The following is a 15507-nucleotide window of genomic DNA, read 5'->3' as shown; positions in this document are numbered from 1 at the left end:
GATTGCATGATTATCATTATAAAAATAATTTTGTTGTATGGGGAGGGTGTTAAAAACTCTCCACTCCAGGTGTCAACTGTTCTAGGTCTACTTTTGTCTTAAATCCCAAGTAAGTTGCTTTGCACATCTAAGAAAGGAAGGCCGACTGCCCTGGGAGAGCCCCCAGTGATGCGCTGAGAAGAATCCTAGTCGTGGGCGGATGGGATTGGCTGCTCTCCTGAGCATAAACACTGCCCCTGGACTTCTAAGCCCTCCAAGTCCTGTCTCTTCCACTCCTGCACCCTTGGAGAACTTTCATTTAAGGAGGCCCTATTTGGGAAGATTTCGGAGCACTTTACAAATACCAACTTTGGTCTGCAAGCTGGAGGAAGGTTCAATCTCTGTATCCTAGATGAAGGCACAGGCTCAGGCAAGGGAAACCCCATTGAAAGCCTTGCTTTGAGTGTGTTCTGGCTATGACCACACCATGATATATGCATGTTATTACACCCAGACCGATGCTTCAAGAATGCATGAGCTACCCTCCCATGGAACTTGGTCAGTTATTGTCCAGCAAAATGAACTGACAACTTTTCTATTCCTTTCTCCTTTGCATTGTTGCAGGGTTTTACATTCCCACCCCCAAGTTAGAGGGGTGAAAGAAAGCAACAACATTCTTTCCTATCCATAGTCCTTGTTTCTAGCAGCATAGCCAACTCCATCCCCCCAATAGCTACCAAGCTAGTAACAATTCTTACCATTTATTAAGAGTAGAAGTACACACCAAATCACTGTTCTGTCTACTTTATTTCTAGTTCTTGCAGTAACTTCAAGCAAGTTGCAAAAACGTCACCCAGCTAATGATACAAGGAGCCAGCCCTCTTTGTATCTTGGAGCACCAGGCATTCTTCCAGGTATGTATAGAAATGAGCTCATTTGGCTGGGCGCGGTGGCTCAGGCCTGTAATCCCAGCATTTTGGGAGGCCGAGGAGGGCGGAGCATGAGGTCAGGAAATCAAGAACCATCCTGGCCAAGATGGTGAAAGCCCATCCCTACTAAAAATACAAAAATTAGCTGGGCATGGTGGCGCATGCCTGTAGTCCCAGATACTCTGGAAGCTGAGGCAGGAGAATCACTTGAACCAAGGAGTCAGAGGTTGCAGTGAGCCGAGATCACACCACTGCACTCCAGCCTGGCAACAGGGTGAGACTCTGGCTAAAAAAAAAAAAAAAGAAAGAAAGAAAAGGAAAGAAATCAGCTTATTCTTCCCCCAACCCCTAAATCCTTTTTTTTTTTTGGAGAGATAGAGTCTCGCTCTGTCATCCAGACTGGAGTGCAGTGGTGCCATCTTGGCTCACTGCAAGCTCTGTTTCCCGGGTTCATGCCATTCTTCTGCCTCAGCCTCCCAAATAGGTGGGACTACAGGCGCCCACCACCACGCCCGGCTAATTTTTGTATTTTTAGTAGAGACGGGGTTTCACCGTGTTAGCCAGGATGGTCTCGATCTCCTGACCTTGTGATCCACCCGCCTCGGCCTCCCAAAGTGCTGGGCCTCCTTTTTTAAGTTCTACATTTTCAAATTAAAATTGTGGTAAACTACACATAAAGTGACATTTACCATCTTAACCATTTCTCAGTGTACAGTGTCATGGTCTTCAGTACATTCCCACTGTTGCACAACCGTCACCACCACCCATCTCCAGAACTCTTCATCTTACAAATCTAAAACTTTGTACCCATTAAACAATTACTCCCAATTTTCCCTCCTTCTTCTTTCCCAAATCTTAAGTATAAAGCAGATAGTATTATTATCACCATCCCTATTTTTCAGATGAGGGAATGGAGGCATCGTGAGATTCAGTAACTTCCCCTGATCACAGCTGGTTGGTGGCACAGCTATGATTCAAAGCCAGGTGGTCAGGCTGCAGAAGTCATGGCGTCAATCACTGTGCGGCCTCAGGCACACCTCACAGAACTGAGCTGTGTTATCTCTTCTGCTGTTGAGCCTATCTAGAAGATCAAGAAACAGTAGCCTAGAAAGTTGAAGCAAATTGCAGATTCTTCCTTGTAAGGGCCGAGGGGGCTCTGTGTTGAGACCGCTTGGATCCCAGGCTGGTTAGCCTGCACCTCCCCTTAGATTAGAGCAGTGACCCTGTCCTTGGTCTCGTCCTCTGCTCTCATCCACATCCAAAAACAGCTCTGGTCCTCTCCCCTCAGTCCCGACTGCAGTCTGTGGGTTCCAGCTTGCCTGTGACTAGAGAAGTGAACTCTGCACTTTGGCCAGCGGACAGCAGACTAGGCCCACCTGGGATGTTCTTGCTCAGCTGCACATAGCTGGGGGGATGCAGTCTGTGCTGGAACAGCCTGTGCTCCCTGTCACTGCTAAGGAAGCCCCTCTTCTCCCATTGGGCCAGTGCTGCTAAGGCAGGAAGCCTCCCTCCTGCACACCTCCATCAGCTTCTATCAAACACTGAATGGGAGACTGAGCTGGACCCTTACCTAGCACCTGTGTTCAAAGAAGGGGTGCTAGCGAGATGGCATACCCCCTCCCCCATAAACAGATCCTTATTTATTTATGTTGGCATGTTGGTCCTATTTTCAGCCATTAAAATGAGTAGCCCTGAGGAAGAGCAGCTTCACTATGAGAGGACTTAATAAGAAGAGAATTTTTCCCCAGTTGACCAATGTAAGCTTGAAAGCCTACCTAGAAGAGGAAGAACTTTAAAACTTTACATCTATTTCATCAGCACACCTTATTTTACCCAGAATAAACTCCACCACTGACCTCTGCCCACTCCACCACCGGCACCCTAGCCCAAGCCCCACTGTCCCTCACCTGTACAGGCCCCTCAACCCTGCTACCTCCCAGACTGTTTTCCACAGACAGCCAGAAACAGCCTATAAACTGTCAACCAGATCCTCTAAGATCAGGAATGAGACAAGGATGCCCACTCTTGCCACTTCTATTCAACACAGTACTGGAAATTGTAGCCACAGCAATTAGGCAAGAAAAAAAAAAAAAAAAAGAAGAAGCCAAATTAAAAAAACAGGGAAGTGGCCGGGCGTGGTGGCTCATGCCTGTAATCCCAGCACTTTGGGAGGCTGAGGCGGGTGGAGCATGAGGTCAGGAAATCGAGACCATCCTGGCTAACATGGTGAAACCCCGTCTCTACTAAAAATACAAAAAATTAGCCGAGCGTGGTGGTGGGCACCTGTAGTCCCAGCTACTGGGGAGGCTGAGGCAGGAGAATGTCGTGAACCTGGGAGGCGGAGCTTGCAGTGAGCCAAGATCACGCCACTGCACTCCAGCCTGGGCGAGAGAGTGAGACTCTGTCTAAAAAAAAAAAAAAAAAAGGAAGTAAGTTTATCCCTGTTTACAGGTGATATGATCTTACATGTAAAAAACCCTAAATCAACAACAACAAACCTGTTAGAACTAGTAAACGAAGGCCAGGCATGGTGGCTCATGCCTGTAATCCCAGCAGTTTGGGAGGCCGAGGCTGACAGATCATGAGGTCAGGATATCGAGACCATCCTGGCTAACACGGTAAAAACCCATCTCTCTAAAAATACAAAAAATTAGCTGGGCATGGTGGCAGGCACCTGTAGTCACAGCTACTCGGGAGGCTGAGGCAGGAGAATGGCGTGAACTTGGGAGGCGGAGCTTGCAGTGAGCTGAGATCGCACCACTGCACTCCAGCCTGGGCGACAGAGTGAGACTCCATCTCAAAAAAAAAAAAAGAACAAGTAAATGAATTTAGCAAATTGCATGATACAACATCAACACACAAAAATCCGTGCGTTTCTATACACCAACAGTGAACAATCCAAAAAGGAAATTAAGACAACAATCCTATTTGTAATAGTATCAAAAAGAAAAGAATATTTAGGAATAAAACCTAAAAAGGCTTGTACACTGAAAACTACAAAATATTGCTGAAAGACATAGAAAAGGCATACACACAAAAATGGAAAGACATCTTGTTGTTCATGGATTGGAAGACATAATATTGCTAAGATGTCATACTACCCACAACAACCTACAGACTTAATGCAAACTCTACCAAAATTCCACATAGTTTTTGTCAGAAATAAAAAAATCTATTCTAAAATTCATATAGAATCTCAATGAACCCTAAATAGCCAAAACAATCTCAAAAAAGAGGAGCAAAGTTGGAGGTCTCACATTTCCTCATTTCAAAGCTTATTACAAAGCCACAACAATCAAAACAATGTGGTACTGGCATAAAGACAAACATATAGACCAACGGAATAAAATAGAGTGCCCAGAAATGAACACTTGTGTAGATGGTCAAATACTATTTGACAAGGGTGCCAAGACCATTCAATGGGGAAAGGATGGTCTTTTCAAGAAATGGTGCTGGGAAAACTGGATATCCATATAGAAAAGAATGAAGTTGAACTGTTATCTTATACCACACATAAAAATTAATTCAAAATAGATCAAAGACCAAAATATAAGACCTAAAATGATAAAACTTTTATAAGAAAACATACAGCAAAATAATATCTTTATGATATTGCTTGGCAATGACTTCTGGTAGATCACACTGAAAGTCAAGCAACACAAGACCAAATGAGTAAATTTTACTACATCAAAATGTAAAACTTTTCTGCATCAAAGTACACAATCAACAGAGCAAACTCAACAAGTCAACTCATGGGATGGGAGAACACATTTGCAAACCATATACCTGATAAGGGGTTAATATTTAGTGTATACTTTTGAAGTGAATTTTATGGTATGTGAGCTCTATCTCAATTGTTTTAAAGATTAAACATTATGCCCCTGAATTCCATTATTAGGAATGAATCTACTTATGAGAAATAAAAATATATGTCCATAAAAAAAAAAAATATTTAGTGTATATAAAGAATACTTACAACTCAAAAACAGAAAACCAACAATTCCATTTAAAAAATGGACAAAGGACTTGAACAGACATTTCGCCAAAGAAGACATTCAAATGACCGACAAGCATATTAAAAGATGCTTAATATAACTAATCATTATGGAAATGCACATCAAAATCAGTTATCACCTCACACCTTCACATATCATTATGATGCCTACTACCCCAAACACAGAAATATTTTGCGTTGTTGAGCATGTGGAGAAATTGGAACCCTTATGCATTGTTAGTGGGAATGCAGAATGGTTCAGCTGCTGTGAAAAGCAGTATGGTGGTTCCTCAAAAAATTAAACACAGAATTACCATATAATCCAGCAATTCCGCTACTGGGGAGATGCCCCAAAGAACTGAAAGCAGAGTCTCAAAGAGACATTTGCATACCCGTGTTCACAGCAGCATTATCCATAATAGCCAAAAGGTGGAAGCAACCCAGGTGTCCATCAATGGATGAATGGATGTACAAAATGTGGTCTGTCCATACAATGGAGTATTATTCAGCCTTAAAAAGGAAGAAAATCCTGACAAAAGCTACAACATGGATAAATCTCAAGGACATTATGTTAAGTGGAATAAGCCACACACCAAAGGACAACACTGTATAATTCCACTAACATTCAGCACCAGAGTAGTCAAATCCATAGAGACAGAAAGTAGAACAGGGGTTGCCAGGGACTGGGGAGAGGTGAGTGGGAGTTGGCGTTTAATGAAAACAGAGTTTTAGTTTGGGAAGATGAAAAAGTTCTGGAGATGATGGCAGTGGCGGCTGCACAGCAGTGTGGTTGTACTTAATGCTACATACACTGAAAAAATAGTTTAAATCGCAAATTTTATGTTATGTGTGTGTTTGCCATATACCTCTGAAAAATCAGTGAGACTATGTGACGTATCTGCTCTCAGTTCTCACTCAGGATACGATCCAAATTCCTTCCTCAGTGGAGCGGGCCTCACTCTCTAGCCACACGGCCCCTCCTCTCTCACTGGCCCAGCATGTTTCTGCCCCAGGCCCCTTGCAGTCATTCTGTGTTCCCTTCACAGGCTCTTCTCTCTGGCCATTGCACAGCTCATTCCCATATTTAACTCAGGACTCTGCTCAATCCTCACTGCCTTTAGCCTCCCTATTAAAATAGCACATCCCTCCAACCCCATAGCAAACCTTATTTTTCTTCATGAGTTTCATCAGTGCCTGGGATTATCTTAACCACTCATTTATCTGTTCATTATTTGTCTCCTGCAGTGGAGTGTGTGCTCCATGCAGGCAGGGCCTTTGCCTTGCTCACTGCTGTGTTCCCCAGGGCCTAGAATAGTGGTGGCCCATAGCAGAGTTCAGGAAAGAGGAGTCCAACAATGAATGAATGGATAACGCCATGCAACAGATGTGTTGGTGAAATTGACAGAGGTGGTAGAAATGAGGGTGACTGATGATGGAATGAAGCTCCCACAAGATCTCGAGAGTCGGTATGCTGGGATAAATGACTAAGATGAAGCTTAGCAGGGGTGCTAAGACTGCACTTGGGTCAAAAGCACAACTGAGTACAGGATGAGGAAGAAGTTGCTTCACAGCAGCTGCACAACTAGCAAACACTTGGAAGCTACAAAATGGTGGGAAGCTCGCAGTGGGATAGATGGGCCTGCAGAAACACCCTGTGATCTCAGGCTGCATGGGGTGGGTGGAGCAGGGGGCTGGTGTGCTCTGCAGGAGACACCCCATGGGGCAGCCCTGTCAGTCCTGAGCTTTGCACTTAAGCAGTCAGAGGTTATTCAAATACATCTTGACCATAGGGAACAGGATGGCAAAGGCATTCAAAATTACATCCTCAACAATACATAGTTTCAAATAGCACAAAGGAGGATATTGAACATTGGCAATACAAAGAAATGATAAATGTTTGAGATGATGGATATGCTAATTACCCTGACCTGATCACTATACATTACATGTATAGAAACATCACTATGTATCCCATGAATATGTACAATTATTGACAATTAAAAATTAAAAATCATACTCTATAAAAAAAGAATAGAAGGAATGTTTAGCCTATAGATAGTAGATTTGAGAGCCAGACAGAACTGAATCAAATCCTGGTTCTGCCTTTTATTAGCTGCAGGACACAGGCAGAATTCTTAACCTTAATAGTCTCTAGTTGTATGACTGTCAAGGCAAGTGCCATAAAAGGTAAAATATAACTGTTTGATTTTATAGTTATACACAAAGGCTTGTACTGTGCCCTGTAGAAAATTTGAAGAGTCATCCTTTAAAAATATATATCCATAGTCTTTGCTGCAGTTGCCACTGAAATGTACTTTATCAGGGTCCCAATATCTTGTACAAAATGTAGCACTGAAACTTAATGCCCACTTTTTATAAATGTTTATCTATAGATGGGCATCTCAATTTGAGGCGCCACATATATGATCAGAACTAACAGTGAATATAAATGATGGAGTATCATGATAGTAGAAACAGATAGAATATTTAGAATAGAAACAGCCCTAAATGAATAACAACTCCTGTGTCTCTTCTGCTAGATTGTTTATAACTTAAAACAGTTCTGTTCTGGATGATCTTGGTAAATCATATGCTTGCATCATGACTGAAATCATCTTGAAAAATGTTTTTAAAGAACCTGAAAGCTGGGAGTGGTGGCTTATGCCTGTAGTCCCAGCTACTTGGGAGGCCAAGGCAGGAGGGTCACTTGAGGCCAGGAGTTTGAGACCAGCCTGAGCACCATAGCAAGACTCCATCCTACAAAAAAATTAAAAATTAGCTGGGCATAGCTGTGGATGCCTGTAGTCCGAGCTACTCAGGAGGCTGAGGCTGGAGGATCACATGAGCCTAGGAATTGGAGGCTGTAGTGAGCTATGGTCTCACCATTGCACTCCAGCCTGGGTGACAGAGAGAGAACTTGACTCCAAACAAAAAACAAAAAGAAAAAACAAACAAACAAAAAGCCCTGTAGGTGGTACCCTTCCATAGTGTTCCTTTTGGGATACCAAATTAATTTGGATCCCCAAATACAAATTATTTTGTATAAATTGGGGCACCCCAGGTTCTACAGTGGAGTCGCTGCAGTGGCTGATGAGGAAAACACAGAACAAGAGTCCTTCCCCTGGGATTTAAATGCTGGGTTTCCTCATCATGGGTTTGTCCTTAATGGCTCCAGCTTTCAGTGGAGTCAGGCACAAGCAAGTCGTGACTTGCTGATGAAAACAGTGGACAATGCAGTCTGGATTTTTTTTTTTACAAAAGTGGAAATATCAGAATGTGACAACTTAGAGTGACCATATAATTTATCACCCAATTGGAATACCTTAGAGAGTGAGGGAAGCGGGAGAGCATGAGTATGAATAGGTGCACTGGGACCACAAGCATAAACCAACACTGTCCTTTGTCACTGCTGTGGCTGAAGCCATGAGGATATTCAGACTTCAGAAGAGGCTCGCCACGAATGCCTCCACTGTAGCAAGAAGGTCTGGCTGGACCCTGGTGAGACCAGTGATATCGTCAACGCCAACTCCCATCAGCAGATCTGGAAGCTGATCAAAGTTAGGCTGATCATCCACAAGTCTGTGACTGTCCATTCCCAGGCTGGATGCCAGAAAACACCTTAGTCCACCAGAAGGGCAGGCACATGGGCACAGGTTAGTGCAAGGGTACAGCCAATTTCCAAATGCCAGAGAAGGTCACTTGGATGAGGAGAATGAGGACTCTGCACCGGTTGCTTGGAAGATACTCTGAATCTAAGAAGATTGATTGACACATGTATCACAGCCTGTACCTGAAGGTGCAGGGGAATATGTTCACAAACAAGCAGATTCTCATGGAACACAACCACAAGCTGAAGGCAGACAAGGCCCACAAGAAGCTCCTGGCTGACGAGACTGACGCCCGCAGCTCTAAGACCAAGGAAGCATGCAAGCTCCATGAAGAGCGCCTCCAGGCCAAGAAGAAGGAGATCATCAAGACTTTGTCCAAGGAGGAAGAGACAAGAAAAAAAGCTTCCCCTTTTTCTGTACATCCCGGCCACCATGATTACATAGATCAGCCATTAAAATAAAAAAAAAAAAAGCCTTAAAAAAAAAAAAAAAGAAAAGCAAAACAAACAGGACTGCCCTGAGAAAACTAGGACGTATGGTCACCCCAAGTGGAGTCCCTTCATGGGGATATGGCGTTGAGATGCACAGGCCTGCCAGGAGCTGTTTCATAAGGATTCGGTGTTTTTCTTGCGCAGGGGAATGAATTTTGATGAGTATGAAAGATGAGTGAAAGGACCAAGAAATTCCAATTCCACCCACTAGATTAGCCAGTTTGGTTTTGACAGTTCTGTCCATCTGTTTTACATTTTCCAGGTTTGGGAAATGCAGACATAGATACAGATAGTAACATTTTTAAATGACTCAGTAGCCCCTGATAGCCACAAGAGCTTGGCATGGGTTGAAGGCATTCTCCAGGTGGGAACCAATGAAAAGCTGTATGACTGCCTTTGCAAGAAGATAAAGAGGTGCTTTGCAACAAAAGAGGGCTCCACCAGTCTGAAAACACAGTAGGACATATTCCTTAAGTGTCTGAAATCCAATTCATCTGGACTCAGCATGCTCACTGATGCCTTTGCCACACGTTTACAGATATTCTAGGGTTATGCCGCTTGCAGGTGACACAGTTAGTTATATAAACAAAGATGAAATAAAATTTCTTTCCAGTGTTTTTGTACCCAGGTGCTGATTCTTGTCTTCTTTTTATTTTTATTTTATTTTATTTTTTTGAGACGGAGTCTCACTCTGTCACCCAGGCTGGAGTGCAGTGGTGTCATCTCAGCTCACTGCAACCTCTGCCTCCTGGTTCAAACATTTCTTGTGCCTCAACCTCCTGAATAGCTGGGATTACAGACTTGCACCACCACACCCAGCTAATTTTTGTATTTTTGGTAGAGACAGGGTGTCGCCATGTTGACCAGGCTAGTCCTGAACTCTTGGCCTCATGCAATTTGTCCTTCTTGGCCTCCCAAAGTGCTGGGATTGCAGACGTGCACCATCATGCCCGACTAATTTTTGTATTTTTGGTAGAGACAGGATGTTGCCATGTTGGCCAGCCTGGTCTCAAACTCTTGGCCTCATGTGATCTGCCCACCTTGGCCTCCCAAAGTGCTGGAATTACAGGTGTGAGCCACTGCGCCAGACCCGATTCTTGTCTTTCTAGCGTGTGCATGTCTCCCCAGCAACGGGCACGTGCGTTGGTCTAGGCACCACCAAGGGGCTGTTTTAGAAAAATCAAAGATGGTGGAGATTCAAAAAAATCTATCAGGTTGTGAATTTGGGGCTAGATCTTGGAAACAGCATCAGAAAGTAAACTAAAATCCAGAAGAAGGGAAATTTTAGGTCAGTGAAATTATTTCCTATGTTACAATAATAATGGACACACATAATATATTTGTCAAAACCCACCAAATGTACAACTCAGAGAGTGAAGCCTAAAAGTACAGGCTTTAGTTAATAATAACGCTGTATCTTTTTTTGGTATTTTTATTTTATTTATTGGTAACTTTTTAAATTTTAAATTTGTAAATTTTTTTCTTTATAGTGTTGGTGAAAATCTTTTTGAAGTATAATTTAATTCTATTTTTTCAATTGATAAATAATAATTATACAAATATGACAAATAATTTAAGGAGTATATAGTGATGTTCTCATAAGTATAATGTGTAGAGATCAGATTACGGTAATTAGTGCATCCATCATCTGAAACATTTCATCACTTCTTTGCATTGGCAATGTTCAATATTTTCCTTCAGCTATTTGAAACAATATATTATTGTTAAGTATCATCATTCGTATAGAACACTAGATGGTATCAGAATTGGTTTGTCAGTTATAACAAACATACCACACTAATACAAGATGTAAATAATAGGGAAATGTGAGGGGGGAGCCTGGGCAGGGAGAGATATGTGGGAATTCTATACTTTCCAATCAACTCTTCTCTAAGCCCAAAATTACCCTAAAAAATTACAAATCATGCCTCAGGGAGGAGAATCATGTAAGATGCTGGCCCAGACACAGTGGGCATGGCTTTGCCCAGTCCTTCTCCTTCATTCATACCTCACACCTGTGTCAGGGTCCTGGTGGCGCCACCATACATTGCTAGCTAGTGCCAGCGCAGGGTCTGAGCCTCCTCAGTGGCCACCCCTGCCAGCAGGCTCTGATGGGCTACCCCCACGTCCCACACCCTTGGACTGCTTGATGCCTTGCCCAGGATGGCCACTGCGGTTACCCCTGAGTGACTGGGGTGAAGTGGATCGGAAAATGCCTCCCCTGCCATCTGCAATGCATTTCAGGAATCTCTTCCAAAGGTCCTGAAAGTTTGAGCAGCAACTGCACTGGCTGTGGCTGCCTTGATGACCCCTGCTGTGGGCTGGCTTTCTACCTTCCTCTGAGTCACTCCTCCTACCCCTCATGCCTGCTCCCTAGGACCACTTCCCAAAAAAAGTCCTGAATGCGAGTTTTCATCCCAGACTCTGCTTAGGGGAAGAGATACATTTAAGTGCATTTAAACCTGTGAGTGTAGGCATGTGTCACACCAAACAATGTTAAAATGACAACACTACTCAGCTCTTTGAAATTTGAATTTTATAAACAGAACTAATCTTATCAGGCATATTAGATCTATTTGTACTATCTTCATTTGAGTGTTACAAAAATATATATATGTTTCTATGGGCAGAAAGACATAAGCCAAAACCATGAGCATGTACTTTCTTTCTCTTTGTTTATAATTTAAAATATTTTCCTTGGAAAATTTCCAGATACATAAAGACTATTCTCTAATTACTTCAGCTGATAATTAGCTAAAAGTCTCAAGTCAGTTAGGCATCTTAGAAAATGTATTTTAATTTGACATTAAAGAAAATATAATCACTGTTATTATTAGAAATAAAACTCTTTAAAACCCACACAGTAAAGGTGAAGTGATTCTATAGGCTTACCTAATTAGCAGTGTTTTATATAAAGACATCAATTGTTACAGCTCTCATTAAATAAATACATAGGTTTACATTTCTAGTCTTAAATACATGGTGTTAGCACTGATAACCTATCTGACAAGTAGAAGGAACTTAGGATATTCTATTTAGTTAAGCTTGAGATAAGATGATAATTCCAAAATTATGCATAAAGAGTTATATTTATATTATATTTTACACTGTGATAAAATCAAAGAGAAAATATGTAGCTATCTATTTTGCCAAAATCTATAATTCATTAGGTATGCATGATGGATTTTTATACAATTCTTCTGTATTTATTTTTAGTAAGTAATATTGAAATCCTTTACATTTTACCTAAATTTTTAACACAGAAGCGTGTTTTGTAAAGCCGTCATCTGACTACTAATTGGTGGCTTAATGATTATTTACATTTCTTTCTTCTCTTGTAATTCAACAGTAGGAACTCCATGTTATTAAACTAACATTTGCATTTTTCCTTTTTCTGATCCAAAAGCTTTTTAGAGAGAGATGTAATTTAATATTAGAAAACAGGAACACTTTTCATAGTTCTACTGATGACTTAATTGTTTACACATAGTTTAAATTTTTTTAATTTTATGCTAATTAGGGCAATATATACCTTTATTTTTATCATCTTAACCATTATGAAGTTTATAGTTATAGATGTTAAGTATATTCACATTGTTTTGAAAGATATATACTTTTGATGAATGTCTTAATAATTAAATTAATTTGAAAAAATCTGTTCTCATTTGAAAATCTCCTTTTCCAAGAAGGAAACTATCAGATGTTTCAGTTTCCAGAAGGCAGATTTCTTTAAACTATTTAAAATATCCATACGTGTCATTACAATATATAGATTTTCAGCTAGGTGCATTAAGGCAAATTTCACACTTTATTTCTGTTGGCTGGAAAGGCTTTCCTAAAGGGCCACATGTCTAAAGTATTTGTGTTTTGGCATAATTTCTTAAACTTTTTTTCACTTTGGGGGGTCTGAGATTCTTTATCTTATCCATTAATGTTCTTTTTAACTTCTAGAAACCATCAAAATAGGAGCTGTATTGAATTTGAAAGACTTTCCAACTGTATTTGCTAATTCCCTTGGGAGACAGACTATCCCAACTATTCCCACTTGCATTTCTGCACCATTATGTTAGCTGTGCTAGGGATGTAATTAGTTCACACATCTGTATCGCGTGGATTGGCTAGTGTTAAAGGTTTCACAAATTAATATGAACCTTTTTTATTTTTGAAATTGAAGGGCTCTTAATTAGTTTAAAAATAGCTATCAACTTGCTTATAACCAGCTTTTATATGTTGCTACTTGTTCTCTTCCTAAAGGTGGGGAAGTGAGATTTGACAACAGAGACCTATCTCCATAAGAGTTATTTGAGAAAGGGTGTTGTTGGATCAGAGTCAGACTTCCTGTCCTGATTGCAGTAGTGGGTGGGGGGAATTTCCTTCGAGCAGCGTAGAAAAGGGGCATGGGAATCGATGCAGGTGGAACAGTGGTTCCTGATGTGACGTAGGCAAGCATCGGACATTGGGCATTTTTACATCCTCAGATTCAAGAGCCTCTTGAAAATGTCTAATTTTGATCATATCGAGTTCTGTCTGTGAAAGCCATCGCAAGTCTGGGTTAACTAGTGCACTAGTCTAGTCTAGTGAGTTTAAGAATCTTTCTTATAATGCATGAACATGTGAAAACCAGGAATTTCTTGGTGAAAAAATTTGTTTCCTTAGAACCAGAACAACTCATAATGCAAACGCATAAAAAAGATTTGAAAATTGAGGTCCTCAGGCTCTCTAGATACATTTCAGGTGTTCAAGATCCACGTATAGCTAGTGGTGACCATATTGACATCATGGAAATATCTACTGGGCAGTGCTGGTTTAGACCGTACTCTCTGAAACACAGCTTAGTACAGGTTAGGCATTCACCCCGTGATTCTGTGTATGTCTGCCTTTAGTAGCTGCTGCTGCTGTTTGCTACCACGAAGGCCGCCGCCTCCTCCTCCTGTGGTCGGTAGGTACGTGTAGGTTCTTGATCTCACCACACAAAATAATTTGAGAGTGACTCCAAAGTAAGAGTAGCCAAAGAAGCTTATTGTAAAGCGAAAGTACCCTCTGAGAGGCTGAGTGGGCTGCTCAAAGGGAGAGACAGCAATTAGTGCCTTAAGAGGAATTCCTTTTACGGGAACTGTTCGTATATATTCATAAAATACTGGTGAGGTCACGTAGGCAAAGACAGACCTGCGGTTGACACATGCGCTCAGCATCTGCCTGCTCTAACAAGCAATGCATGTATCATTAGCATATAAAATCTCCGCCTAGGGACGTGTTTTTTTACTATTAAAATGAAGAAAAGGTTACTGTGAGCTAAACCTTGAGCCTAGCTGCGCAGGTGCGACCCTGGAGAAATCCGCAGTGCTCCCGCCCCAAGGCAGGAATTTGCAGCTAATAGCTTCTTGGGTTTTGGATGCTGATTGGCTAGGTACTGGGGAAGCTACATTATGAATAAGTCTCTTTCCCGGGCTGTACTAGCTATTAGGAACTTGTAACCCTCTGGCAGTCGCTGGTGTCCTGCAGGACTGTTTAATCTTGCAAAAGAGTCAGGTGCTGACGTAAGAGGGTGCAAGGGATGCAGAGCCCACTGGGCTTTACACCAGGGGAAAAGTCAGTAAGTCAGTATGGCCTCCTAACCTTCCTTATCCTGCTTCACTCCTCCTCACTCTTCTTTTTATGGCTGTTTTATTGAGATATAGTTTACATACTGTACAATTCATCAATGTAAAATGTACAATTCAGTGGTTTTTAGTATATTCACAGAGCTGTGCAACCATCACCATAATCCACTGTAAACATTTTCATTACCTCAAAAAGAGACTCCCATATGCTTTAGTCATCACTCCCCAATTCCCCCATACTCCTGGCTCTAAGCAACTACCAATCTATTTTCTGTCCCTTTATTTTGCTTATTCTGGACATTTCATGTAAATGGATCGTGTCATGGGTGGTCTTTTGTGACTGTTTACCTCCTATGATGTTTTCAAGTTTCATCTATGTTGTAGCATGTATCAGGACTTCATTTCTTTTTGTGGCCAAATAATATTTCATTTTATGGATATATCACATTTTGTTTGTCCATTCACAGTTCATAAATATTTGGGTTTCCATCTTTTGCTTTATGACTAATGCTGCTATAAATATTCATGTATAAGTTTTCATATGGACATATGTTTTCATTTCTCTTGAGTGTATACCTAGTAGTGGAATTGCAGGTCAAATGGTTACTCTATGTTTAGCTTTTTTGAGAAACTGCCACACTGTTTTCCCAAGTGACTGCATCGTTTTTACATTCTCGCCAGAAATGTATGAGGGTTCTAATTTCTCCACATCCTCACCAAAGCTTATTATCTTTTTGATTATAGCCATCCTGGTAGGTGCTAAGAGGTATCTTATTGTGGTTTTTAATCAAAAAAGGAGTTTCGGATTTTGTCAAGTGCTTTTTCTGCATCTATTAATATGAGCATGTGGCTTTTGGTTTTTATTCTATTGATAGGGTGTATTACAATAATTAATTTACAGGTGTT

At 41.3% G+C, this 15507-nt stretch overlaps 1 pseudogene; it reads left to right on the top strand.

The window, feature by feature from the left end:
- Nucleotides 1-8325: 8325 nt before the first annotated feature.
- Nucleotides 8326-8971, top strand: LOC100448919 (large ribosomal subunit protein eL19-like; annotated as a pseudogene).
- Nucleotides 8972-15507: the final 6536 nt, after the last annotated feature.

This window comes from Pongo abelii, chromosome 7, assembly GCF_028885655.2.
Source record: "Pongo abelii isolate AG06213 chromosome 7, NHGRI_mPonAbe1-v2.0_pri, whole genome shotgun sequence".
NCBI lineage: Eukaryota > Metazoa > Chordata > Mammalia > Primates > Hominidae > Pongo > Pongo abelii.
The sequence above is the reverse complement of the archived record's forward strand: the minus strand, read 5'-3'. Positions and strand labels throughout refer to the sequence as shown.